The sequence below is a fragment of the Phyllostomus discolor genome, chromosome 8, assembly GCF_004126475.2.
Source record: "Phyllostomus discolor isolate MPI-MPIP mPhyDis1 chromosome 8, mPhyDis1.pri.v3, whole genome shotgun sequence".
NCBI lineage: Eukaryota > Metazoa > Chordata > Mammalia > Chiroptera > Phyllostomidae > Phyllostomus > Phyllostomus discolor.
Window position 1 is genome coordinate 35,341,858 of NC_040910.2, and position 27,582 is coordinate 35,369,439.

The 27,582-nt window shown below is 37.1% G+C and overlaps 1 protein-coding gene and 1 long non-coding RNA gene across 2 annotated transcripts in view; one reads left to right on the forward strand and one right to left on the reverse strand.

Annotated features, from left to right (window-relative positions):
* HMBOX1 (homeobox containing 1) overlaps positions 1 to 27,582 on the reverse strand; it is a 166,920-nt gene that overhangs the window by 124,482 nt on the left and 14,856 nt on the right.
* Positions 17,470 to 20,363, forward strand: LOC118501974. Its single transcript, XR_004904636.1, has 2 exons — positions 17,470 to 18,745; positions 18,897 to 20,363. It is a non-coding gene; the product is annotated as an uncharacterized LOC118501974 (long non-coding RNA).

Below are 27,582 nucleotides of genomic sequence, written 5' to 3' on the forward strand. Positions count from 1 at the left end.
TCAAGATGGCGGCATAAACACAGCTCACCTCCTCACACAACCACAGAAAAATTACAACTAAAATTTAGAACCACCATCACTCAAAACCATCAGAAATTGAGACAAATAGAGGTCTTGACAACTACAGAATTAAAGAAACCACATGCACCCAGACTGGCAGGAGGGGCAGAGACATGGAACAGGCTGGTCCCACATCCATGTGTAGTGGATACAAATTCAGAAGGGATATCTCAGGAGCAAGGAGTCCCAGCCCCACAACAGGCTCCAGCCCAGGGTTCCAGTACCAGAAAGATAAATCCCTGTAACTTCTGGCTGCAAAAACCAGTGGGGATTGAGTTGGTGGAAGAAACCTCTGGAGTCCCAAGCAGTTCCCCTTAAAGAATCCACACACGGACTTACTCAGACTCACTCCTTCTGAGCTCCAGGACCAAGGTAGCAGCTTGAAAGGAAGCAAAGGCATTCAGGGAGAAACTGAAGTGTCTGGCATCAAGGCAGAGCTGGGAGACAGCTTTCTCCTAGACAGAAAGGCAAGCAGAGCCATCCTACCACACAGCCATAGAGCCAGCAGGAGGGTGCCATATCTGAGACTCTACCAACCTGCCTAACACTGTTGGCCCCTCCCTGGAGATGCCCTGAGACTCTGTCCCATCCAACTCACAGGCCCACCCAAACTGACTTTTCTATATGAATGGCAGGTCTTGGCTTATGTTTCACAACTTCTCAAAAATCCTTGGTGAGGCCTCAGCCCCCATACTCATTGTTAAGTGGCCCCAGGCCCAGCACTAGCAGCAGCACCCAGCCTTGTTCACAGCCTGGCTTTGGCTGGGAATCTCCAAGCCCAGCACAAGTAGCAGCCCTCTCAGACTGCTTTACAGCTCAGGCAGGGTGGCCCTGGGCAAAACACAGGTGGGGGCTGACCTTGGCCTACACTACCTGGGAACCCCCAGGGCCATCACACCCAGTGGACAGCTACAGACCACCACCCTGCCTCTGCACAGCTTATCCTCCACAGAGGGTGAAGATCGGTGGTCTGTGGTCACAGCCAGTCCTTGCAGCTGGCTGGCCTGGGTAAATAAATACCTCCAATGATTTGCCAACAGCAACCACAGCTCAATTTAAAGAGGATGGTGTGCTCAGCCCACAAGAATGGCGCACCTCAAGTAGCCAGCTTGGATGATAGGGGAGGCTGACACTGGACCCTACAGGACACCTACTACATTAGGCCACACTACCAAGACACGTAGTCAAAGCAGCTCTACCTAATACATAGAAACAAATGCAGGGAGGCTGCCAAAATGAGGAGGCAAAGAAACAAGGCCCAAATGAAAGAGTAGATCAAAACTCCAGAAAAAGAGCTAAACAAATGGAGATAAGCAACCTATCAGATGCAGAATTCAAAACACTGGTTATAAGAACGTTCAAGGAACTTAGTGAGGACCTCAACAGCATAAAAAAGATCCAATCAGAAACGAAGGATACACTAATTGAAATGAAGAACAATTTACAGGGAAACAATAGTACAGCAGATGAAGCTGAGAATCAAATCAATAATTTGGAACATAAGGAAAAAAAAACAACCAATCAGAACAACAAGAAGAAAAAGGAATCCAAAAAGTGGGGAAAGAATAAGCAGCTTCTGGGACAACTTCAAGAGGTCCAACATTCACATCGTAGGGGTGCCAGAAGGAGAAGAGAAAGAGCAAGGAATTGGAAATCTATTTGATAAAAGTAATGAAAGAAAACTTCCCTAATTTGGTGAAGGGAATAGACATGCAAGTTTGGAAAGCACAGAGAGTTCCAAACAAGATGGAGGCAAAGAGGCCCACTCCAAGACACATCATAATTAAAATGCCAAAGGTTAAAAATAAAGAGAGAATCTTAAACACAGCAAGAGAAAAGAAGTTAGTTACCTATAGGGGAGTTCCCATAACACTATCAGCTGATTTCTCAAAAGAAACTTTGCAGGCTAGAAGAGATCGTCAAGAAATATTCAAAGTCGTGAAAAGCAGGGACCTACAGCCAAGACTGCTCTCCTCAGCAAAGATATCGTTGAGAATCAAAGGGCAGATAAAGAGCGTCCCAGACAAAAAAAAAAAAAAAAAAAAAACTAAAGGAGTTCATCATCATCATTATATGAAATGTGTAAGGAACCTATTTAAGAAAAAGATTAAAATTATGAACAATAAAATGGCAAAAAATACATGATCAACAATTGAATCTAAAAAACAAAGTATGCAAACAAGGAGAGAGACAGAATCATGGATATGGAGAGCATTTTGATGGTTACCAGATGCAAGGAGGGTGTGGGAAAATGGACGAAGAGGTGAGGGATTAAGAAGTACAAATTGGTAGTCACAGAATAGCCATGGGGATATAAAGTACAGTATAGGAAATGGAGTAGCCAAAGAACTTACATGCATGACCCACGGACATGAACAAGGATGTGGGGATTGCCTGACACAGTGGGGGATACTGGGTGGACGGGGGACAAAGGAGGAAAAGTTGAGACAACTATAATAGCATAATCAATAAAGTATAATTTTAAAAAATTTTAGTGTCTCAAAGAAAATTATAGTTGGTTATGTGAAAAAGAGGTCCTTTCTTCAAGCAGAGAAATTAAGTATTAAGGACTTATAATAAAAAAAACTGATGATGATAATGATGAGACATTAAGTTAGAAGAGCAATTATACTCTATAATTTTTCATATCTATTTTTTATTTGACCATCATTGCAATCCTATATGGGAGGTATAAATATTGTTATTTCATAAAAAAAGAGAAAACCATGGCTCAGAAGATGTAACAAAACACTAAGTAATTCAGTAAACAGTACATTTGACAACTGCCAGAGTTAGCATTACATAGAAGGTCCTGACTCTAAACTCAGTCTCCCTTCTTCTACACTATGCTGGAATGATGGACCACAAAATAAAGCTACAAATTACACCCATCTCAGGATGCATGTCTGTGTGTAATGAACTTACTGCTTTTTAACCATGTCTTTCAAAGAAATAAAGTTTTTAATTTTGATGAGGTGAAATTTATCAATATTAAAATTGATCATTCATGCTTTTTCATGGGTTTTCTCCAAGAAACTTTGCCTTAGTAAAGTCACATTTTCTTCTGTAAGTTTTATAATATGTTTTAGTGCTTAGGTTTAGGGCTATAATCCATTCACATTAACTTCTGGATATGATAAGGGGCAAGTTCCCATCCTTCCCCTACCCTGCCACATATGAATATACAATTCCTTCAGCACCTTTTGCTCAGTGAGTTGCCTTGGAACCTTAGTCAAAAATCAATGACCATAAATGTGTAGGTCCTTCTAGACTATGTTCTGTTCCACAAAGTGATATATCCTTATGCTAATACCACACAGTCCTGATTACTACAATTTTATGATAAATCTTAAAATCAAGTAGTGCAATTCCTCCAGTTTTTTTTTAATGGGTTGTTTTAGGTCTTCTTAATTTCCATATAAATTATAGACTACACTTATCAAGTTCCACAAAAAAACCTCCAAAGGTTTTGACTGAGATTGTATTGACTCTATGGATCAATTTGGGGAGAGCTGAAAATTTTAAATTAATGAGTCTTCTGATTCATGAACATAGTAACATGTCCATTTAGTTAGGTCTTCTATAATTTACATCAGCAGTGTTTTGTGGTTTTCAGCATCAGGTCTTGTAGACATTTATTATTCTTAAGTATTTCAGTTTGTGATGTTATTGTACTACACTTCCACTTTTCCACTGTTATTACACTTCCACTTTCCAGTTGTTCACGACTAGTACAACATACATAAGAGTATACAGAACTAAAAATGATTTTGGTATATTAACCATATATCCTGTGATTTTGCTAAATAAGCTGACTTAGTAAGTTCCAGGGGATTTAAAAAAAAGACTCTTTGGGATTTTCTACAAACACAATCAGGCATTCTGTGAATAATGACAGTTTTGCTTTTTTTTTTTTCAGTCTACATCCCTTTTACTTATTTTCCTACCACACTACATGGGCTAGCAGCACCAGTACATCATTTAACAGAAGTGTTAAATCATGGTGTTTTTTCAGCATCTATTGAATTGACTGTAGTTTTTCTTTCCATTTTTCAGTAAATGATTATTGTTTCTTTCAATGTGATAGTGAATCACATTGATTTTAGAATGTTAAACCAACATTTTACATTTTTTGACATTACATTAGTCATGATGTAAACATTTTATCATATTGCTAGATCCAATTTGTTACTTTATCATTTCCTAATATTTTAATAAGAAACTCTGTATATATTCCTGAGAGATACTGGTTTATAGATTTCTTTTCCTGTAATGTTTTGTCTTATTTAAGTTGGTATCAGAGTAATACTGGCATAAAATGAATTGAAAAGTGTTCCTCTTCTATTTTCTGAAAGAGCTTATGTGGAATTGGCACTATTTCTTCCTTAAATGTTAGGGAGAATTCACTGTGGTGCTACTGGACTTGGAGTTTCCTTTGTGGGGAGGTTTTTAACTACAAATCTAATTTCTTTAATAGACATGGGTGTTTTCTGGTTATCTATTTTTACCTGTGTGAGCTTTAACAGTTTGTGTCCAACAAAGAATCTGATTATCTAAGTTTCAAATGTCCTGGCACAAAGTTGTTCATTAAGTTGTCACAAGTTAATAGTCTATTTCTATTTTAATGTTTCTAAGGTCTGCAGTGATATTTTATATTTCAGATAACTGCTAGTTTTGTCTTTTCTTTCTGTCTTGTTTAATCTGTCTAGAGGTCTATCAATTTTATGGATCCTTTCAAAGAACCGGTTACTAGCTTCATTAATTTTCTTGTTTCTTTCCTATTTCATTGATTATCATTCTTGATTATTTCTTTCCTTCTGCTTCTTTTGGGCTTAATTTGCTCATCCTTACCTAGTTTTTTAAGCTAGAAACTTACCTTAAAAAAAATTTGGTTTGATACCCTTTTTAGTTCATAGCTCTCTGAATCACGAGTTCCTGCACCGGAGAAACTGAGCTTGAGGAGCTTATTCACATCTGGACCTGAAGCAGATCAAGAGATCCTGGAGTTGGAGAGTAAGGCTGCAATCAGGTAAGACTTTTAGAAATTTGGAGAATGAATATATCTTGCATGTTACAGAAACATAAATTATAGCAGCTAGAGAGCAGACTGTGGTAGATTACTTTCATGGATGGTCATAATAATTGCTTCTCTGTAAGGTGACTTTGCCCTGATTCCTAGCAAGAGAGAGGACTGGAATCTGACTGGACTAGGAATTTTTTTTGCCAGAAGACTGTGATGAAAGTGAGGTTATACAGCTTCCAAAACTGAACCCTGAGTCTCTGGTAACTTCTGCTTGTCATTTTCCTGGAGAGCTGCCCTGAGATTACCCTGTGAAGAAGATGATCTAGAGTACCGAAGTTGAGAAGCCATACAGAGGAGAACCAAGCCACGCCAAGTCAGATATGCAGGTAAGGCCATCTTGGACTTTCAGCCTAGCTCCACCTAACAGAGCCACATGAATAAGCCCAGGCAAAACCAACAGAGGAGCAACCCGACCAAACCTTAAAATCATGAGAAATAACAAATCCTGATTGTTTTTAGTTACTAAGTTTTGAAGTGGCTAGTTAGTCTGTAATTAACTTAAACTGCTGAGTACTGATAGAAAAACCGATGAAAAGATTTTCCCATTTAAGGACCTGAGAATAAGGGGAAAACATAAGAGAATTAAAGTCAATTGAAATACTGCTAAACATACTCTTTAAAAACCACAGTAAAAAGAATAAAAATAAAAAGGAGTATGAGGTAGAAAAACCTAAATAAGAGCTTCCATAATTTATACATTAGCTTTACATTGTCTCAGTGTCTGCTAATCTCTGTTCCCTTTAGAAAACAGAGCTTACAATCTATTCTCAATGATAGAGTGATCTTTTAAAATTCTAATTCAAACCATGTCACATCCCCTACTTAAAATCCTGAAGAGGCTTCCCAGTGTACATAGAATAAAATTTAAATTCCTTATCATGACCTACACTGCCTTACAAGAGCTGGCCTCTGCCCTTCACTCCCCATGTCCTAAACACAGGGCAGTTCCTTCTTTTTGATCCTGTAATGCCCTCTGCTTATTACTGTTTAGTCTTTGACTGCACTCAGCCTAACATGTTCTTTTCACAGGTGATTTCGTATTCAGGTGCTAATTCAAATGTCACCTCAGAGACCTTTCTTGGCCAACCAATTTAAAATACTATTCATTATCATAACCTTGACTTACATTCTTCTAGAATTTGTCATCTAAAATTATTTACCTGTGTATTTATATAGCTGTCCTCCCACATTTCTCAAAGTAAGGACTATTTCACAGTTGTATACCCAGACCTTAAAAAGTGTCTGGCACATAGCAGGTGCTTAAATGCTTGTTTTCTTAATGAATGAATTACATAAAGAAAAGGTATTAGTTTGGGACTCTCAACCCATTCTCACTGGTGAAAGGATGAAAAAGGTCAAGCTCCCTATTAATGGAAAACTGAGAATTTTGAAAGTCACAAGACAAAAAGTATTAGATATTAATAAGTTGTCACCCTTAACTATATAGAGTATGTGCCAGCACAGCCCCCACACTATGCTACAGGCCAGGGCTACGTGTGAGCACCTGACACCAAACTGGTGTTTCCTAATTAGCTCCTATGACAGAGTGGAGACTGCAATTTTCTTCCTAGGAGAACTGGGAACACAACTTAAATTTAAAAGCCAAGTTTCAAGCTTTCTGCAGAAAATGAAAGTAAGATACCCCTAGAGTCCTAAAGGGTTCTTTAGAAATTAGATTTCACTTTTGTTGCAAACAGAGTCTGACATGGTAACTCTCCCTTTTTTGGAGGAAGGCATGAGAAACTTATGCATGTCCATCAGTCTAATAAATCCTTGAACATCACCTCACTTTTGCTTATGCGATTTCTCCCACTAGAAATGTTGCAAGCAGAATTTTTCACCTTTTCAAAACCAATTCCACCTCTTAAAACTGTACCAATATGCTTTCAGGAGCCAGTAATAGGCAGTACCATTCAAAATGGCTTAAACTACAAGGATATTTACTATTTCATATAAGTGGGAAGAAAAGGTAGCTTTAGAATAAGATAATTGAGAAGAACAATGATCTTTATCAAAGAACCTGAAGCCCCCCCAAAATTTTCCATCCTCAATAAGAAATAATGGCTTATTTTGTTTAAAGCTATAGAATGGGTGATATGCAGATACACCAACCTACACAATACAAAAAAAAAAAATCAGAGCTCTGAAAGTAGGAAAAAAGAGAGACCAACTGACTAGCCAAAAAAACAGTAAGTGATTATACAAAGGCCCAATCACAAATACTGATATTTCCTTTCCTGAATACTCTAGTCCTCAGTGACATTACATGTATGGCTCATATAATTTTGTGGCATTTTATTCTTTTTTGTTTGTTTTATTATTTTGGTTTTTTTCTTCTCATTTTTATTTTTAAATTTTGGGGCATTTTAAATTATCCCTCTGACATAAGATAATCAATTACTTTTACTGAAATCTATACTGGATGACATACCAAAGCAGTTTACATATATACATATAAATATATATGTAAAGGTAGCAGTAGAGCAAATATTTCAAAAGGTTATATATTTATGTAAGACTTTCAAATTTGGGAGCAAATATTTTAAAAGATTATATATTTATATAAGACTTTCAAATTTGGAATATCTCTATACATATAGGTATGTGCAAATACTCAGCTACGATAATACTTAGAATAATGAAATACTGGAAACTCACATGTCCTACAATAGATAAATACACTATGACACAGAGAATTCATTAGTATACACTCTTAAGAAAAAATTTTGGAAATTAATACCTAATGACATGGAAAATTTCATGATAAGGAGACTACAAAACTGTATATAGACACTGTTTTTTTGTAAAAATTTTGAAGAAAGCAACAGAATACTGATACCCCATTAGGTAAAACAGTCACTTGAACATTTCAGTAATTTAAAGTATACTGACAGGTCTTGACACAAAGGCGGAACCTACAAATCAAGGTCAGATCAAAGGAGCGCACCCTCACTACTAGCTGATTAATAAATACCAGGATGTGCAAGAGTCACAGGGCTACTGTGGCTTTCTGGTTTGGTGCTTGACTGACTGTCACCACGTTTCAGTGCTCCCCTTCAACTCTGATTGTTACCATGAGTCCCAAATGCTTTAGGATTACTGAACAAGTGCAAATGAGTAACAAACAACAAAAACCAGGTTAGTTATAGGTCAGGTGCTAATCTTAAAGAGTAAAAGCATTAATTTTTTTGTATTTATACACTGCTGTTTTAATGTTAGATCTGTGACTGTTAGGAAACTAATCTATACATTACTCTTAAACTGATTTTTGCACATACATATATTTTGTAATTCTGAATGGTGTCTCTAATGATGTGTAAACTCGTTTCACATGAAAATGACATTGCTGACAATAAGCTCATTTTAAAAAGTCATTAAATCCAAATGTCTCAATAATATCCAATCTTTCAATCAAAAAATAGTGCATACAGATCCCAATAATTAGAGAGATCACAATTATATGCCAACATTACTTTTTTTTTAATAAGAAGGATGTGCCTTCATTAGGTAATGACAACTAGATTAGCCATTAAAAAAAAAAAGCAAAAAATGTCCATAACAGCTAAGACATGGAAGCAACCTAGGTATCCACTGATTCCATCCATACATGAATAGTAAAGAGACTGGGGGAGGGGGGGTGCATGATGGAATATCACTCAGCAATAAAAAAGAATGAAGGCTTGCCATTTGTAACAGCATGAATAGACCTAGAGGGGGTTATGCTAAGTGAAATAAGCCAGGCAGAGGAAGACAAATACTGTATGATCTCACTTATATGTGGAATCTAAAAACAAACAAACAAACAAACAAACAAAACAAAATGAACCGGAATCAGAAAAACAGAGATCAAGCTAATGGAAGCCAGAGAGAAGGGGGTTGGAGCACAGCTGGAAAATGTGAAGCAGAATATAGTCAGTAATACTGGGTTAACTTTGCACAGTGACAGATAGTTACTAGAGTTAGTGTGCTGATCACACTGTAAGTTATATAAATGTCAAATCACTATATTGTATACCAACTATACTTACATTAAAAAACAAACAAATTTCCTGGTACATGCCTTACTTGAAACTAGAGTCTGAATTGCCAGTCATTGGGTCTCAAAAGCAAAGCAACTGTTTCAACTTCTTAGGGTCATTTTAGAAGAAGGCTCCCAGGAATAACAAAGTCAAAGGATCTCTAGGAAATCCACGTGAAAACACATTTTTGTTTATTTATTAAGAGGTGGGTGGCATAATCAAAGGGCACTTTCTCCAAAGAAAGCCAGTGTCAGGAATTAAGATTAAATCTGTGGGGGCTCTCCTATACCACTGGGAAAGAAGACCCACTCCATTTCCTAGGTCAGGGAGCCTAGGCGACTTTGGTCCCTTAGGAAGGATTTCTACTATGCCCACAGGAAACACCAGGTATATCATTATTGTATCATGAAAGGAGAGGCAGATGGGTTCTGTAATGAGAGATGTTCCATTCTCATGGGGATATACTAAATGTGACAACAATTAGAGGTAGAAAACAATGAACAACTCTGCTATAAAGATGGCATTGGCACATCTGAAGTTGCACTGTGTAATTTTTATAACACTATGTGCTATATACAACACTTCCAGGTGGGAAGAAATTTCATGCTGCAACCTGAAGTAATTTTTGATAATCTCAAGGGTTGTCTGGAATGTAACATCCTGGACTTCTAAGCTCTGTGTTAAGTTCACAGGGCAGCACAAGAGCTGTATTTACTTTCTGTATCTTACTACAGTACTTATCACAAAGTGGAACTCAGTATTACTTAATGGCCAAATAAGTGCATGCATAAAATTTCACATAATTACATAGCTTTTGGCAGGCAAATTAGCAGCTGGATGAAGAATGGAATCTAGGTACATAGGTATTCACTCAGTAAACGAAACTTACTACTTTGAACACAAAAATGTAATCATCATTACATGCAAATATATGAAATTACTCAAGTAAAAAGTGAAGGGAGACTATAAGTAGCTAAGCCAAATACAATTACCCAGGGTTCAATGCTCAGTAAAAAAATTTAGTTATCATTTCAAGTTTTTCATGTGATCTCATTAACAATTATTTACAGTAAATTGACAATTTACTTGGTTACTTAAAAGTTAACTTGAAAACAATATTCCATGGTAGCAATACTGATCACTGGCTATCCTTCTACACTATGTCAATATACTTTCATTTAGTAAGAATGTTGTAAACTAGACCATTTAAATATTTAGGTACTTGCTACTGTGCATATTTTCAGAAATAGGCAAAATCTATATTAATTCCTGGATACCCCTTTGAAAATTCTTTTTCAGTTTGCTTCCCCTTTCCCAATGATTCCTAGTTTATCTGAATTTTCCTCTCAGTTTGCTGCTTTAGCCCACCCTCAATATTTTGGGGGGTCACCTCTGTGTCCATCTTAGTTCTCTTTCATCCTTCCTTCTTTTTCTACTTCTGGTTTCCCTCTCTCTGCAGTTTGTTTAAACTTGGTTTATACACCAACAACACAGAGCTACTTCAAATTCGAGATCTTCTCAGTTGGAATGCCTGAGACACAACTAAAAACTGCTTTTCTCCACATCTTGCACACCATGCCCTTGCCATTCAAAACAATACTGGTTATTAGGAGCTTTTAATTACTTGGACCCAGTTGGGGATTCACTACCCTTCTTGTTTTAGAGTTTCTCATGACTAAATTCACACCAATTTCCTGACGCAATCATGAAACAGTCTCCACTTAATATGCTCAACAAAACTTGTTATTTTTCACTAGAGAAAAGAGAAATTAATATTTTAGACACATATGACAGATTCAAAGATTTTTTTCTTTTTTTTTCAGATTCAAAGATTTCCATTTCTCAGAAGTTGTCCTAACTTTTGTTTTGGCCAGGTAGCTCAGTTGGTGAGAGCACTGTCCCAATACACCAAGGTTGTGGGTTTGATCCCCAGACAGGGCACATATGAGAATCAACCAATGAATATGTAAATAAGTAGAGCAACAAATCAATCTCTCTCTCTCTTTTCCTCCCTTCCTTCCTCTCTCTAAAGTCAATAAAAATTTTTTAAAAAGTTGTAACTTCTGAGAATAAACACTTCTACAGTACTTGGCAGGCATTCAACACACGATTTTTCTTGAAATTTCATTTAAATCTGCTATGCCAACTGCATAAAAACACAACATTGATGGTCATTGTTATTTCCTCTATTGGTATCACCTTGATGATGGCTCTTTTAGGTAATTAAAAGCACAATTATAAGAGAAAGTGATGTTATTGTCATCCTAGTCAAATTTGAATGGAATGAGCAAAACAGGGCTACTTAAAACAACGTGTAATGAGTCCATACAATGCAGTGCTCTGCAAATGTAAATAAGAACGAGGAAATTTTCTATGTACAGGTATGGAAATTTTTCCACTACATAATTGTCAAATAAGATGAAGAAAGCATATATAATGTGCTACCTTTGTCAAAAAACGAAGTGAAAGTAAGAGTATGCATTTATGTAGAGAAATTCGGTCAGGAGATGCAACAATCTAAAATTAGTGTTAGACACAAAGGGTATAGGAAGGAGCTTGGTAGGTGAGGGACAAATTTAGAGACCTTCTGTCACTGTATAACTTCCTGCATTTTCATTTTTAATCATATGGAACACATTTGATATTGAAAACTAATCTAACTAGCTTTAAATCTCCTCACCTAAAATGAGACGTATAAATTAATACTAAGTTCAATGGAAAAAATTCCTTTTAGTTAAAATTACCATGCATGCTGAAAATCAATGTACTACTAAAAACCAAACAAACAAAAAAAGGGGCTCAGGAAAAAGGGTAGCTAAATATTTCCTGAAAGGATTTCTGGTGACTCTCTCAATACTGTATTATATCATAATCATAAATCATTTGTCAATAATTTATATTCAGAATACCCACATAGGTAGTGAATATAAATACATGTTCCTTACCCTCAAAATTTACAACCTAATTGTCAAGATAATTAAAATACAGTTAAAAGCAAACAATAACTTAAGGCAAAACAGCCTAATGCCAAATGATTGGTACAAATAATATATGTTACAACTGATTCAAAAAGTGAATGATCACTAAGACTCAAATAAATAAAGACTTCATAAAGAAGGCATGAATTATGTAAGTGGAAAGAGGGAAATGGGCTTCTGTAAAAAAGACAATAATGGAAGGAAAAAATACAAGGTGTGCTCAAGGAAAAGTGAGGAAAAAGGATGAAGTCTAATAACTATAGCAATACTTGATATTTGTACAATATGTCACTTACCTCATTTGATCCCCACAACGACTGTCTAAGAAAGGGTGGATTACAGAAGGCCCTGAGTGTCGGGTTATGAATATCTGGCAGCAGTGTCCAGGATGGAGTACTCTGTCATTTAGAGGATAAAGAAACCGGAGGCACAGAGAATTGTAATGGAAGTTCAGGTGTAAGTTAATAAGGACCCAGGCCAAAATGACCCAGGCTAAAATGCAGTGGGAACAGAAAGGACAGAAGAAATTTGTAAGACTATGGTGGTAACTGTGGAAGAAAGTAAAAAGGCTGCCAGGGCTTATACTTCAGTTACTAGATTGATGGCATAATTGAGAGAAATTATATAAGTTCAGGTGGAGAGGAGCTGGTTTTAGTAATCAAGAGCCTGGCTTCAGAAATATGTGAGTTTGATGCAACAGCAGCACATCCAGTTTCTACAGTCTTTATCACACACTCCAACAAGTGTATTTTAAGTCCACCATCACCTAGCAAAGAGAGACATGTTTCTCTGCCATTCGGCCCAGTGCCCATCACCCTCAAACAGGTTGCTGATACGGGATGGAGGAGCGAAGAGTGACTGCTTAATGGGTAGGGGGGGTCCTCTGGGGATAAAGGAAATGCCTTGGAACTAGACGGAGGTGATGACTGTGCAACACTGTGAACACACTAAATGCCATTGAATTGTACATTTTAAAATGGTCAATTTTTGTTATGTGAATTCCATTTTAATTTTTTTGTAAAAGGCAGCTGAAACTAAGACCACAGTACCTTTCCTTGTGTTGTTAAAGATCTATCGTGCCCAGAACGCCCTGTACTTTCCTGCCAATTCAGTCTCCCCACCTCCTAAACCATTCCATGTGCCTCTGACATTGTCCTCAGCAATAATAAGGCAATTTTACCTTCCCACTTTTCTAATTCTATCTCTTTACTTTAACACAGAGTCAGCTCTCCCTAGAGTACAATACTTCCTTGTAACCTACTCCCATGGTGACTGCTTTTATGTGTTTTATTTTTGTTGGGTTTTTTCCTCGCGTGCTAGTCACCTCAGGGCTAGGAGGGGAAAATGGGTTTCCCTGGTCTCAGGGTAACCTCCAGAAACTACTCTTCTACCACAACATTAAAACACAAGCAAAACCCACTTCTTTGACGTCAGGCACTCTCCTCACTGCTGTCCTTTTCCTAAACTCCTGCTTGTTCTCTCCTCATTTGCCTAAGACTTCGGCACCCAGCTTACAGCCTCCTTCCACTAAGCCCTGTCATCATAATAAATTTCAAATCCAAGAGAACTACTTTCCCAACAGCGTGTCCTCGGGTCATCTCCAGTGAAATTCTTCACACCACTTTAGCCATCCACTGCCAAGGCAAAATCTTGGACCCTGATACTCATTCAAAAGGAAATGGAGAAGCCAAAGAATTTATATGTAGGACCTATGGACATGAACTAAGAGTGGGGGATGCTGGTGGGAGGGGAGGTACAGAACAGAAAGGGAATTAAGGGAAGAAAAAAATGGGACAACTGTAATAGTACAATCAATAAAATATACTTAAAATGCTTTTCCACTGAAATTAATAACTCATATTCCCTATTATTACCCACCTTCACCATTCATGACTGCACCTGAGCAGACACGCAACTACGAGAGAAAGTTCTCCGAAAGGGCAAACTGGTTCCATTATTAACTCATCTTTACAGATCTCAAAGGAGCCCTTCACACAAGGGAATAATAACCCTACATTTCTCTGCTTAGTGCATTCTTCCACACTTCACCTTGGTGTTCCAAGTTTCCTTGGTCCTCTGAACAACATCCCTCTCCCTTGCTGTGGGATAACGGCCTTTTCTCCAGCTTTAAAGAAAATAAGCAACGGAACCAGGCAAGAACTCCAACATCTTTCCATTAAATGCAAAATATACCTGGAACTGTGCCCTTCCTATTCTTTCTTCCTATCTCTTAATCAATGAACTATCCCTCTTCCTATCTCAAGTTATCCCTCCCCCTTCCCTCCCCTTCTCCCTCCCTTCCTTCCACATTCAACAATATTTACTGAAGGCCTACTAGGTGCCAGGCACTGATCTCCATATGGAAAGCACAGTGAAAAGAAAAAAGTCTCACCCTCCTGTAGCTTCCCTTTCGGGGCTTGGGGGAGGTTATAAATAACATACAATAAACATGGGCAATACCTGATACATGTATATATCATATGATATAGTATGTTAGAAAATAAGTTGCCATGAAGGAAAAGCAGCTCTGTGTGGGGTAGGGATAGCAGTGGTTCACTATAAAATGGTAGTGAGACCTCACAAACTTATTTCTTCATCTCAGATCCTTCTTCTGAGCTCCAGACATAAATATTCAACAGCTCATGAAACTCAAACAGGTCCAAAGGGAATGAATGTTCCCCCCTCCCCAATCTCCTGATCCTAAACAAGCCAAATAAAAACAACTGTCCTAGTTCAGTAAATGACAATGCCCTCCTTGAAGACTGTAAATCCAGACCTTGAAGTTACCCAACAGTCTTTTATTTCCCTATTCAAAGTCCTGTCAGTTTAATCTACATATTTCTAGAATATGTCACTAATCTCCATCAATTGCCATCGCCATCATTCCATCCAGGTGCCCACTATCATCACCTCTATTTAATTAGTCTGTATTCAAGCCTGCCTCCTCACTTTTCTTCCCACAATCATTCTTTCTTTTTTATTGTTGTTCAAGTACAGTTGTCTCCATTTTCCCTCCAACACTCCCCCAACCTCAGCCATCCCCACTTCCACCCAGATCCCACCCCGCCCTTGGTTTTGTCCGTGTGTCCTTTATAGATGTTCCTAAAAACCCTCCCCCCCTTTTCCACAATCATTTACAGAACAACCAGAGTGAGATTTTTCAAAACATACCGTTGGGCTTGCTTAAAACATTTACTCTTAGGATAAAGACTAATTTCCCTCAGACATGCAACAAAAAGCCTCGGTTAATCTGGCCCCATCCTACCCTCCCAGCTTCATTTGGCATCACACACATGGGATATTTTGCTTCTAACCATACTGGCTGATCCTTACTTAGTCTTGTCAAACGCCAAGTCACCACACGGTTTCTGCTTTGAAGGATGTTCTCTCCGCTCACAGACTGATTAACTTCTACTTATCCTTCAGATCTCACTTCCACGGATGTCTTGGTTGGCTTCCCAGACTAGGTCACACGGGCATTTAGAGCACCACACAACTCTCCTTTATAGCAATAGTAGTAGTTCTTTACAGCGGTACCAGTGGCAATTGTAGGTCTTTTGTAAGAGTTACCTTATTAAAGACTGTCTCTGCCTTGTAAAGATTGCTATTGAAAACCTTAAAATAGATATTTGGATTCATCGTAATAAAGCCTTATCTTACAATATCTACTCTGGTAAATTAAGAGTTAACCTCTTAAACTAGATCTGGAATAAGTCATGAGGTTGTTAGAGGCATTATAATTTTATGGCAGAGATATCCTCTCAAAGGTAAAATTCAAACACTAGAAATTTAACATATTTAATCCATCAGCCTTTTAAATGACTAGTATGTATGGGGGGGTGTATGTGTGTATAATCACTAATAAACTGACAAAATTCTTTCATATTTACATATAAATTCTTTAAATATGTTACCAAATATTTTAGAAGGCAAGTAACAAACTGAGATTCACTTTATTATAACCAGAAAGATCAACATCAAAAGACTAACACTGATGAAATGCTTATGCTTTATTTGAATGAGTACACATCATTTTTACCATATTCGCACTAGGCTTTAACTCCTTCCAACCTTTCATTTATCATAAGTGTCTAAAAGTAGCATTCAAGGTCACCAAAAATAACAGTACAGAGAAAAGCCTTTAGTTACATGTACCTTATTTTTAAAATTATAATTATTTTAAATTTATTTTTTAAATTATACTTATTTTAAAAATATAGAAAAATTGACTTTAAAAGGATTGAAGAGGTTTTTAAAATAGAAATGTGTCTCATTAAAAAGGCAAAAAAAAGAAGCAACATAATGAGAAAGAAACAGCATACGTGAATGCCTGTAAAATAAATAATGAGAGGGATTTTCACATATGATTGCTATAGTAATAGGTACTTGAGTCAAACCTTCAAGGCTGAGTCAGTATTCCTGAGTCAGGATCCAGTTGCTTGACATGCAAAACATTACTAAGAAGCACATTAATTTTCACCTACAGAACCCCACACACTTTCAAAGCCTTTTTCCTATCACTACCACATAGCTGAAAGCAGGCAACAATACATATAGTGGTGGCCAATAAAGAAACAAAAGAAAGAGTTAATAGTAACTGTATGGCTCCGGTTTAAAAAGAATAAAATAAGGATTAAGAACATCTTCTTGAGACTCCCAGTCAAGATGACTGCATAAGTAAACACAGCTTGCCTCCTTGTCCAACCACACCAAAATTACAACTAAAATATAGAACCACCGCCACTCAGAACCATCAAAAATTGAAATGAATGGAAGTCTAACTACTACAGAATTAAAGAAACTATACCCACCCAGACTGGTAGGAGGGCAGAGACACAGAATAGGCTGGTCCTACATTCATGTGTGGTGGATAAAAATTCAGGAGGGAGCCCTAGCTGGTGTGGCTCAACGGATTGAGTGCCGGCCTGTGAACAAAAGGGTCGCCATTCAATTCCCAGTCAGGACACATGCCTGGGTTGCAGACTGGATTGACAGTTGGGGGTGTGCACACATCAATGTTTCTCTCCCTTTCTTTCACTCTCCTTTCCTTCTCTCTAAAAATAAAGAAATAAAAATTAAAAATTTGGGAGGCATATCTTGGGAGCAAGAAGTCCCAGCCCCACAACAGGTCCCCCCAGCCCAGGGTTTCAATGTTGGGAGGGTATGTCCCCACAACTTCTGGCTGCAGAAGCCAGTGGGGATTGAGTTGGTGGAAAAAGCCTCTGGAGCCCCCAGCAGTTCCCCTTAAAGAATCCACACACAGACTTACTCAGACTCACTCCTTCTGAGCTCCAGGACCAAGGTATTAGTTTGAGAAAGGCACCAGAGACATACAGGGAACAAAAAAGGTATATGGCTTAAGGCAAGAGCTTGGGGACAGTTACCTGTCACAGAGAGCTGGGCAGACACCACTGTCCCTTTTCTGAAGCATGCCCCCGCCCCCAGAGCCACAGAGCCAGCAGCAGGTGCCATGTCTGAGACTCCATCAACCTGGCTAACACTGTATGCCCCACCCTGGAGGTTCTGTCCCACCTAGGCTACAGCTGTTACCAGTGGCTTTTTTCATATGAATGGCTGGTCTTGGCTCAAGCTTTACAACTTATTGTTGTGCAACCAAACACAGAGGTTTGTTTTTACTTATTTAGTCACCTAGAATATGAAGAGTAACATATAGTCATTTTATTTTATAAGTTCCACATATGCACCCATTAAAATTAACTATAAGCATGTTTTATTATGTGACATCTTCTATATTTTAAATGAAGTAATTCTGCAGTACTAATACTGAATAATGAATGAAACATCCAGTTATCAAAGTCGTCATTAAAGTAACTCCTGCCATGTTGTTTCATTTGGTCAACCATACACACAAATGTTTCATCACACTGTTAGTATTATGCATGAATGCCTATTTTACTACAGGTAGAGAAACGCGTTAAAATCTTTCCAGCCCTGGCCAGTGTGGCTCAGTAGGTTGGGCCCTGTCCTGCGAAGAGTCGCAGATTCTATTCTAATCTGGGCACATGCCTGGGTTGCAGGTTAGGTCCTGGTCAGGGCGCACTTGAGAGGCAACCAACTGCTGTTCTCTCCCTCTCCTTCTCCCTTCCTTCCTCTCTCTAAAAATAAATTTAAAAAATTTTTTGAAAAAAACTAGTTTTAATCTTTCCAAAATCTTAGTTTTCCTTTACACAACACAATTCACCATGTGACAAAGAATGAAAGGTCATAATCCATCATTTTGATATCAAATGACAAAGGAACTATGAAAATATATTTGATTTAAATGTTTATGAAATGATCATTTTAAAGGTTTTTTTCTGCCATCACAATAATATAAGGAATTCAGAGCTACTCAATTGTGATAAATTACACTAGAATCCATAAAGAATTTTCTTCTATGTTTAGTCTAGTTTCTTTAAGAATAAGTTATTCTTAGCTCAATATAGGAATTGAAATAATAAATCTCCAGTTAGGTCAGCAACTGATTCACCCTAGGTTATCCATATTACTACTTCATCTACACATTATTTTATACAACTTGCTAGTCTTTTTAAAAATAGACAGATAAACCCTTTTCTGAGACTCCTCTCAAAAATCAAAGCCAAGTGTCCCAGGTTCGATTCCCAGCCAGGGTACATTCCTGGGTTGCAGGCCATAACCCCCAGCAACCACACATTGATGTTTCTCTCTCTCTCTCTCTCCCTCCCTCCCTTCCCTCTCTAAAAATAAATAAAATCTTTAAAAAAAAAATCAAAGCCAAAATAAAAGCCTTCCTTCTTTTTGCTTCTAATACCACCTTGGTACTATTTCTATCATGGCAGAAATCACACTTGCTTCATTTATTCCTATTCATCAGCAGTAAACTTTATAAGGTTAGGGGACTGTGTTTTGTTCATTCCCCACCCCCACCCCCCGAAATCTCAGCAGTCTATAACATACTGTGTGCTCACTATGTTTCCTTTGAGGAAATATTCAGGTGTGAGGGCATGAATACATGCTTACACAGAACCATTACATAAGGTAAAGCTCAGAACAATCCAACCATACAATATCTTAACAAATATCTTGTCTTCCATTATGTCAGCACAAAATAGTGATAGGATAAATTTCAAGAAGTGCCAAAATAACTTAATCCCTAACACATTTTTCAAGTACGAAGAACAGGGTATACTTAAACCATCCTCCCTCTTTGTTTATAATATCACTATGTCATTTTGAGGGCACATAAACATGGTGTATGGTAAATATACATATAAAAATATTAAATTACTTGCAGCACTGTAATATTCCTTCTGCATATATCTTCTATCAGGGTTAGTCCTTCACTGTAAAAGTAAAGTTAGCTGTGACAGGAACATTTAGCAACCAATAGTCCATCTGTCACTTACCTCTTTGTTGGTATTTTGAATAAATAACTTTGTTTTTTAATTTCCTAATTTTTCAGTTGAGAATTAGTACTATAAGAAATGCTTTAAAAGTTGCTACAATGTTTGGGTAATGTCTTCAGAAGAAGTTCTTGCTGTCTAATTACAAAACTGGATTATGACTTTAGCAGTCTTCACTGAATTCAGGTATGTAAATGACTTCAATAAACATCAGAACCACTACCAGCAGACTATTTTTTAGTTATTTGTTCACTCATGTCCCAGAAAATGACTATGTTTTTGAATGATCTGGATTCTACTACTTTTGCACACTTACGCTGAATAAAAGCCTGGAAGTATTTAAATTTGATGTGCTGGTATTAAAATGATGTTTGTTTATAACACTCATCTAAAGCACATTTAAGCAGACATGAGTTTTGATAATGAGAGAGAGGACATCATTAAAGACTCTACAGAGAGTAAAAGAATAAAGTAAAAACAACTCTATGTTAAAAAGTTCAGGAATTCAGATGAAACAGGCCAACTCCTTGAAATACATAAACTATCAAAAGAAAATAACCTGAATAGTCTAACAGCTATTAAAGAAATTGGGTTCATAGTTTTAAAATATTCTAGCAAAGAAAACTCCAGGCCTGGATGGTTTCACTGACTGCAGCAAGCCAACCTGAGATAACAGAGAGACAGCATTAAGGCAAAGCAGGAACGGCACTGTTTACTGTAGCAGCCACCAGCCATATATAGTTCCTGAGCCCTTGAAATGTCATTAATCCCAACAGAGATGTGTTATGTTGTACTTTTGCTGTGTATAATGCGCACTTTTTTGCCCAAATTTTTAAGGATGCACATTGGATATAAGTAGTACTAATTCTATATCTACATAAATGTTTTTACTTCTTTTATTGATGCTTACGTATTAAAAGTGTAACTCTAGAAAGCAATAACGATATCCATATCCAAAATAATACCCTGGAATACGATAATTGGTTTTGTTCTAAACACAAATAAACAACTGAATTAAAAAATTTAAATGGAAGGTTTTTTCCTAAAAGTCTGGGCCAAAAACATGGCTGCGTAGTATACACGGCAAAATATGGCATAATAATTTTGAAGGCTTAGCATGAAAAAGAATCTAAAATATCTTATTAAATAATTTCTATACTAAATATATGTTGAAATGGCAACATTTTGTATGTGCTGAGTTAAATGAAAGACATTAAAATTGTCATCTTTTTACCTTTTGAGACATAGTTACTAGAATATTTAAATTTACACAAGTGACTTGCATTTTATTTCTATTGGACAGAGCTGCTCTAGGAAATTGAGAATGCAAAGTCAAACAGCACAACACCAACAAGATTACTGATGACATCTTGGAATCTCTGGATCAACTTTTTGCTTTGACTTGGGATTTTTCAGAAACATTCATGAATAAATTCCCTTTATAGTTTAAGTTAGCTTCGGTAGATTTTGTAATTTTGCAAAGAAAGTATCCTAACTCATACTCTAATCTTGTAGTATTTTTCTTTTGCCACTTTTGAAGAAATACAAATATGTTCCTGTAGCAATTTTCTTTGTAGTTCTCTTACTCTATTTGTATACGTTTATAATGCACCTACTGGCTTTTATAAAACACTTCATTTCCATTATAGATATTAAAAGCGTAACACTGTTTTCAAATAAAAGGGAATAAATTCTAGGCAAATAAGCAGGCAATCACAGAAATAATAATAGAGAATAAAGGAATTCTTACTGAAATGAAAACCACATATTCATTTATTAATTCAAACACTACTGAGCCCCTACTTAGGCTACAGATGTTAAACAGGTTTCACTGCGACATCATCTGTCATGGTGCTATGGTTCAAAGGATGCTGGCTGAACTTGATAAAGATGTTTGTTGAGATAAAAAGAGTGAAGGCATGTGTTCAGATATGTGCCTCTCCCGCCAAACAATGCCTCTGCATAGTTAAAAGTGGGAAAAATGATTCTGATGGGGGTTAATTTTTTTAACCTTTAGTAAGATGAAATTCCTGTTAACCATTCTTTATTTAATAGGTTATATATTGAGCCTACAGTTATGAATTAAGTTTCTAAACATAAATTTTACCATATAAACTCCAGTAACTTTCTAATATCCACTTTGACAATTTAGGTTTATAAAATTCTGGGTATTTTTAAATAGATTAATCTAGGTCTAGGACATTAAACTCACCTATCTCAAGTGCTAATGATATGGTGACAAAACATGTCCCCCAACACACATACTAAGATATCTGGTTTTAAATAGTGACTCAATTATTTAGCACTCAGCAAGCAAAGTCTAGGATTATAAAAGCACCTTATGAAGTAGGGCTGAAGACAAGAATAAGGTACCCAGCACTGGTCTCCTATTTCATTAGGCCTTGTGGTTAAGATAAGCAACACTTTTACCAAGAATTGAAAGACTCCTACTTCAAAACATAACAGTAACGGAAGGAAAATGTAAGCCAAAGATTAGGAGAAAACCATATACCTGATAATCATACATCTGATAAAAAGGTATATATGTAAAATAAGGAGATGCAAAGTTAAAAAGTCCCGTATAATTGTTTCGCAAATAATTCTGATAACATTAAATTTTTCTTACTCATTTATTTTTACTGTATTTAGCAAAAGCATCATTCAGCTAGTAATTGGAAACTCAAACATCAATGTGTTGCCACAGATGGTTTGAGGAAACTATTTACATGGCTTTTCCACTCTCCTACAATTGGCTATCATACTTACCAAGGTAGGTGAAACTAAAAAAAAAATTGTTTGAAATGCTTTCAAATGATCCATTACTCTGGTGTTGTATTTATTAATGCCAAAATTTAAGGCCTTATGCATAACCCAGATTTTAATAACACTCATCTATTTTTCTGTTTTTCTAGATTTTCAAGTTTATAACTTCAAGATAAAAATTCAAATTACATAAGGTTTGAATTTGAATAAAAAGAAATCTAGTCTTTGAACTCAGATAAATTACAGTCCTAGGAAAAATCCTTTAAATCAAAACAAGACAAGCTGATTACATTTTACTTTAAAAGTACAAACCAAAACATACAACATGTTCCTATGTTTGTTTGCAAAAAATTATATTTAAATCATAAACCATTACCTACCCATAGCACAACATGATGTCCCAAATGTGTGTCAATGAATAAAATCAGGCAATACAATGACCAAGCATACCTATGTTACCTAAGAGTCCTCCAGCGGAGGGGCTTCATAACCTGAGGGCCAGCAAAAGCCTGCAAGACTCAGGACAAAAGTGTAAGAGAAGCTGCCTAAGATCCCAAAAAGACGTTAAGCAGCTAGGAGGCCTCCAAAAATACATGGTGCAGAGGCATATTAACAATTAATGACTGTACAAATCATTTTTACACCACCTGGATTAGACCGTTTAGATAATGTATAATATACAGTAAGGTGATAAGGAAAACAAGAGAAACTGAATCACTGTTAAAAATATAGAAATATTAATAAAAAGCAAGTTATTTAAATCCCTTAAGAGTCCATCACAAATTTGCAGAACTTGAGACACTGAATTAGAGTTCAATTGCCTTTGGTGACTATAATATAACAGTGATGGTGAAGGAGGTAAGAGATTTGAGTTCTGACTCAGCAATAAGACTTTGGACAGGGCTGTCTTTCTCTCTTCGTTTCCTTATTGGACACAAGTGATAAACCAGATTATTTCTGGTCTCTTTCTGTCAAGGATTCTCCATTACAGCTTGCTGATACAAGTACTACCAATGCAAAACATCACCACATACATTCAATAAACTGCTTTAAAATGCACTTTGCCACTTCTAAATAGAACCCTACATACATATGGTTCATTTGGAATGTAATCTTTCATTTAAAAGAAATTAAATGTTTCTCCCCAAAAACCATTTTTTTGCAAATAATTCTCATAACATTTCCAATACATATCACTTCAAATTTACTATCTCGGTCAGTTCAGAATTATTAATTTAATAGCCCATTCAAAAACATCATTTTCAAAAAGTTTTTTCTACAAATCTGTACTTATGTCAATATGTTTGAAAATGGAGAGAAAATGGACATGCCAAGTTAAAATGTTCAGATACTGTGTATTTTATAAATATAATGTATTTTATAACTGTCATCTAAGACAACTATGTAAATACAAAATAACTTTTTAGACAGTGAATTTTGTCTTCATGTAAGCTTAAATGGAAGGAATGGTTACTTTTAAAAATCTCACCAGCTAAAAGTTAATGCTGTCATGCTGCTCTAAGTAAACTCTTATCCTTTTCTCACAGTTCCTCTAGATAAAGAAATCGCCAACAACCCTTCTTTTAGGTTATCTACCCCCCAAATTTGAAAACATTAATTTATAAAGGTAAGAAGGGAGACCCTCCAAAAAACCACAGTTATCTTCTGGATGGTGGGGCTCTTGTAGCACAGGCCTCCCCCACTACATGAGTGTTCTAGGAACCCATCTGCATCAGTTGTTGTGAGAGACTGCATTCAGCTTCAGTGGATTTTTTTGAAGACTCTCTCAACATGTTCGCCCATTTCACGAAGGGGGATTTACAAGCACACCTGCCCACACCTCACTGAACATTCAGCAGTTTTTGACCATAAATGGCATGACCCCTGTGCCCCACCCTCCCTATTCACCCGATCTCTCTCCCAGAGATTTTTTTGTGTTTCCCCAGATGAAAAAAGTACTCAAAGGGAAATGTTCTGCTAATGTGGAAGAGGTGAAACAAAAACTCACAAAAGCACTAAAAGGCATTAAAATCGACAATTTCAAAAACTGTTTTGAGCAGTGAAAAAAAGTCTTGATAGGTGTATTCCATCAAATGGAGAGTACTTTGAAGGTGACTGAAATTTAAACATGTAAGAATAAATACAAAAATTTTTAATAAATAAACTCCAGGGTTTTTTAGGTCCCTCAATACATGTACTCCTATGTTCACTGCAGCATTATTCACGATGGCCAAGACATGGAAACTAAAATGTCCTTTTGTAAATGACTGGTTAAAGATGACCACATATATGTTTGTGTGTATATATAGCTACATACATACAATGGAATACAACCCAGCCATAAGAAAAGATGAAATATTGCAATTTATGACAACATGGATGGATATTGAGACTGTCATCCTAAGTGAAGTAAGTTCAGAAAAAGGGAAGAACCAGGCCTGGCTGGTGTGGCTCAATGGAATGAGCACCTGCCTGTGAACCAAAGGGTCGCTGGTTCATTCCCATGCCTGGGGCACATGCCTGGGTTACAGACCAGGTCCCCAGTAGGGGGCACACAGGAAGCAACCACACATTGATGTTTCTCTCCCTCTCTATCTTCCACCCTTCCCCCCTCTAAAACTAAATAAAAAATCTTTCAAGAACCATATGATTTCACTCATATGTGGGATATAAAACTGAGAACAAATGAACAAACAAGACAAACAAACAAACACTCAGACACAGACAGCAGTGTGGTGGTTACCGGAGGGGGAAGGCCGGGGGCATAGTAAGGTGCAACGGGAGTCAATCACAGTGACAGAAGATTTGACTCTGGGTGGTAAATACACAATGCAATGCACGGATGATACAGAACTGTACACTTGAAATCTATATAATTTTATGAAGCAATAAATAAGTTTTTAATTAAAAAAGGAAAAGAAACAGGAAGGAAAGAAGGGAGGGAGGGAGGGAGGAAGAAACATCATTAACAGAAAGTGCAGGGGAGAACTAACATTTTCCCCCAACTACAGAAGCAGAAATTAACAACTTTAACAACCCTGTATTAACTCAGCTTAATCCTCTAACTCTGAAAATATTAACTGTCTATTCAGATTACATTTCCCATTGGGTGATGGTTACTAGATAATTCAATAAAATATCTAAATTGCCAGTTTCTGGATATCTCTGATTATTCTCTGATTAAGTTATAAATAATACCATTTCTATTAGGCGGTGAGTTAGCTTGCACAAATTCCTGTGGCCAAAATTATGCATATATTCTGAAAATTCATATAATCAAAGCAAAAAATGTGCTAGTCATACAAAGATTGCAAATGTGTTAGAGTCAAGTCTTCATTTAACTAGTGAAAACTAAGGAGCTGAGTATAAGTATTTTAAAGAAATATAAGAGGTGAGAGGCTGGTGATGAGGTTTAATATGCAAAGGTCCAGATGAAGGTAATCCAGAATTACAGCAAACATACAGAAAAGTTAGCCTGTTTAAAATAGAGACTTGTTAAATAGGATAAGGCCAGCTGGTAGCAGTCTTTGAAAAACTAAAATTGATTAAATATATTCATGAGAGAAACTGGAACCCAGCAAAATAATTTAATAATTTATAGATAGAAAGGGCATCCTGATTATCCCAAATAATCAAAGGTTACTAAAATCCTATCACCAAATCCTGTAAATCAAGAGTGATTATTATTATTCTCTTTCTAAGGCCAGCCCTCGTATCACCCCCAACAGACTTAGGACTTTCACTCCCTCTGGGATACAGCACCAGGTCAACAGCTGGAAGGGCACTAGTGGCACATGGGGAGAAAGTGAAGTGACTTGCCAGTCACAGGGCGAGTGCTGAGAGACAGAGTCCTCCCAGGCAAAACTCCAGTGGCCAGCAGCAGCACTGTCCCCTCTATGAGCCCTTCCCCACAGAGCCACAGCAGTGACTTAGGTTGCTCCACCCTGGCAGTTACCTAAAGCTTACAACTCATCCCATACAACTTACAGGTGCACTCTTCTACAATAAGGCACACTATTAAAACAGGGAGTCAAAGCAGCTCTACCTAATACATACAAACAAACACAGGGAGGCTGCCAAAATGAGGAGACAAAGAAATATGCCCCAAGGCAAAGAACAGAACAAAACTCCACAAAAAGAACTAAGTAAAATGGAGATAAGCAACCTATCAAATGTGGAGTTCAAAACACTTGTTATTGTGATGCTCACAGAACCTACTGGGTATTGCAACAGCATAAAAAAGACCCAGGCAGAAATGAAGGTTACATTAAGTGAACTAAAGTAAAATCTATAAGGAACCAACGGTGGAGGGGATGAAGCCGAGAACCAAATCAACAATTTGGAACACAAGGAAGAAAAAAAGCATTCAAGAAATAATAATTCAAAAAAACGAGGGCAGACTAAGGACCCTCTGAGACATCTCCAAATGTAGCAACATCCAAATCATAGGGATACCAGACGGAGAAGAGAAAGAGCAAGAAACTGAAAACTTGTTTGAGAAAAATAATGAGGCCTGGCTGGTGCAGCTCAGTGGATTGAGCATGGGCTGTGAACCAAAGCATTGCAGGTTCGATTCCCAGTAAGGCTGGGTTGTGGGCCAGGTCCCCAGTGGGGGACACATGAGAGGCAACCACACATTGATGTTTCTCTCTCTCTCTTTCTCCCTCCCTTCCCATCTCTAAAAATAAATAAATAAAATATTTTTTAAAAAATAATGAAAGACCTGGCTGGCATAGCTCAGTGGATTGAGCGCGGGCTGGGAACCAAAGTGTCCCAGGTTCGATTTCCAGCCAGAGTACATTCCTGGGTTGCAGGCCATAACCCCCAGCAACCGCACATTGATGTCTGTCTCTCTCTCTCTTTCTCTCTCTCTCTCTCTCCCCCCACTTTCCTCCCTAAAAATAAATAAATAAAATCTTTTAAAAAAATAATGAAAGAAAACTTCCCTAATTTGGTGAAGAAAATAGACATGCAAGTCCAGGAAGCACAGAGAGTCCCAAACAGGTTGGACCCAAAGAGGGCCACACCAAGACACATCATAATTAAAATGCCAAAGTTAAAGAGAAAATCTTAAAAGCATCAAAAGAAAAACAGAGAGTTACCTACAAAGGAGTTCCCATAATACTGTCAGCTGATTTCTCAAAAGAAACTTTGTGGCTATAAGGGAATGGCAAGTGTTCAAAATGATGAAAAGCAAGGACTTACGACCTAGATTCCCCTATTCAGCAAAACTATCATTTAGAATGGAAGGGCAGATAAAGTGTTTCCCAGACAAGGTAAAACTAAAGTTCATC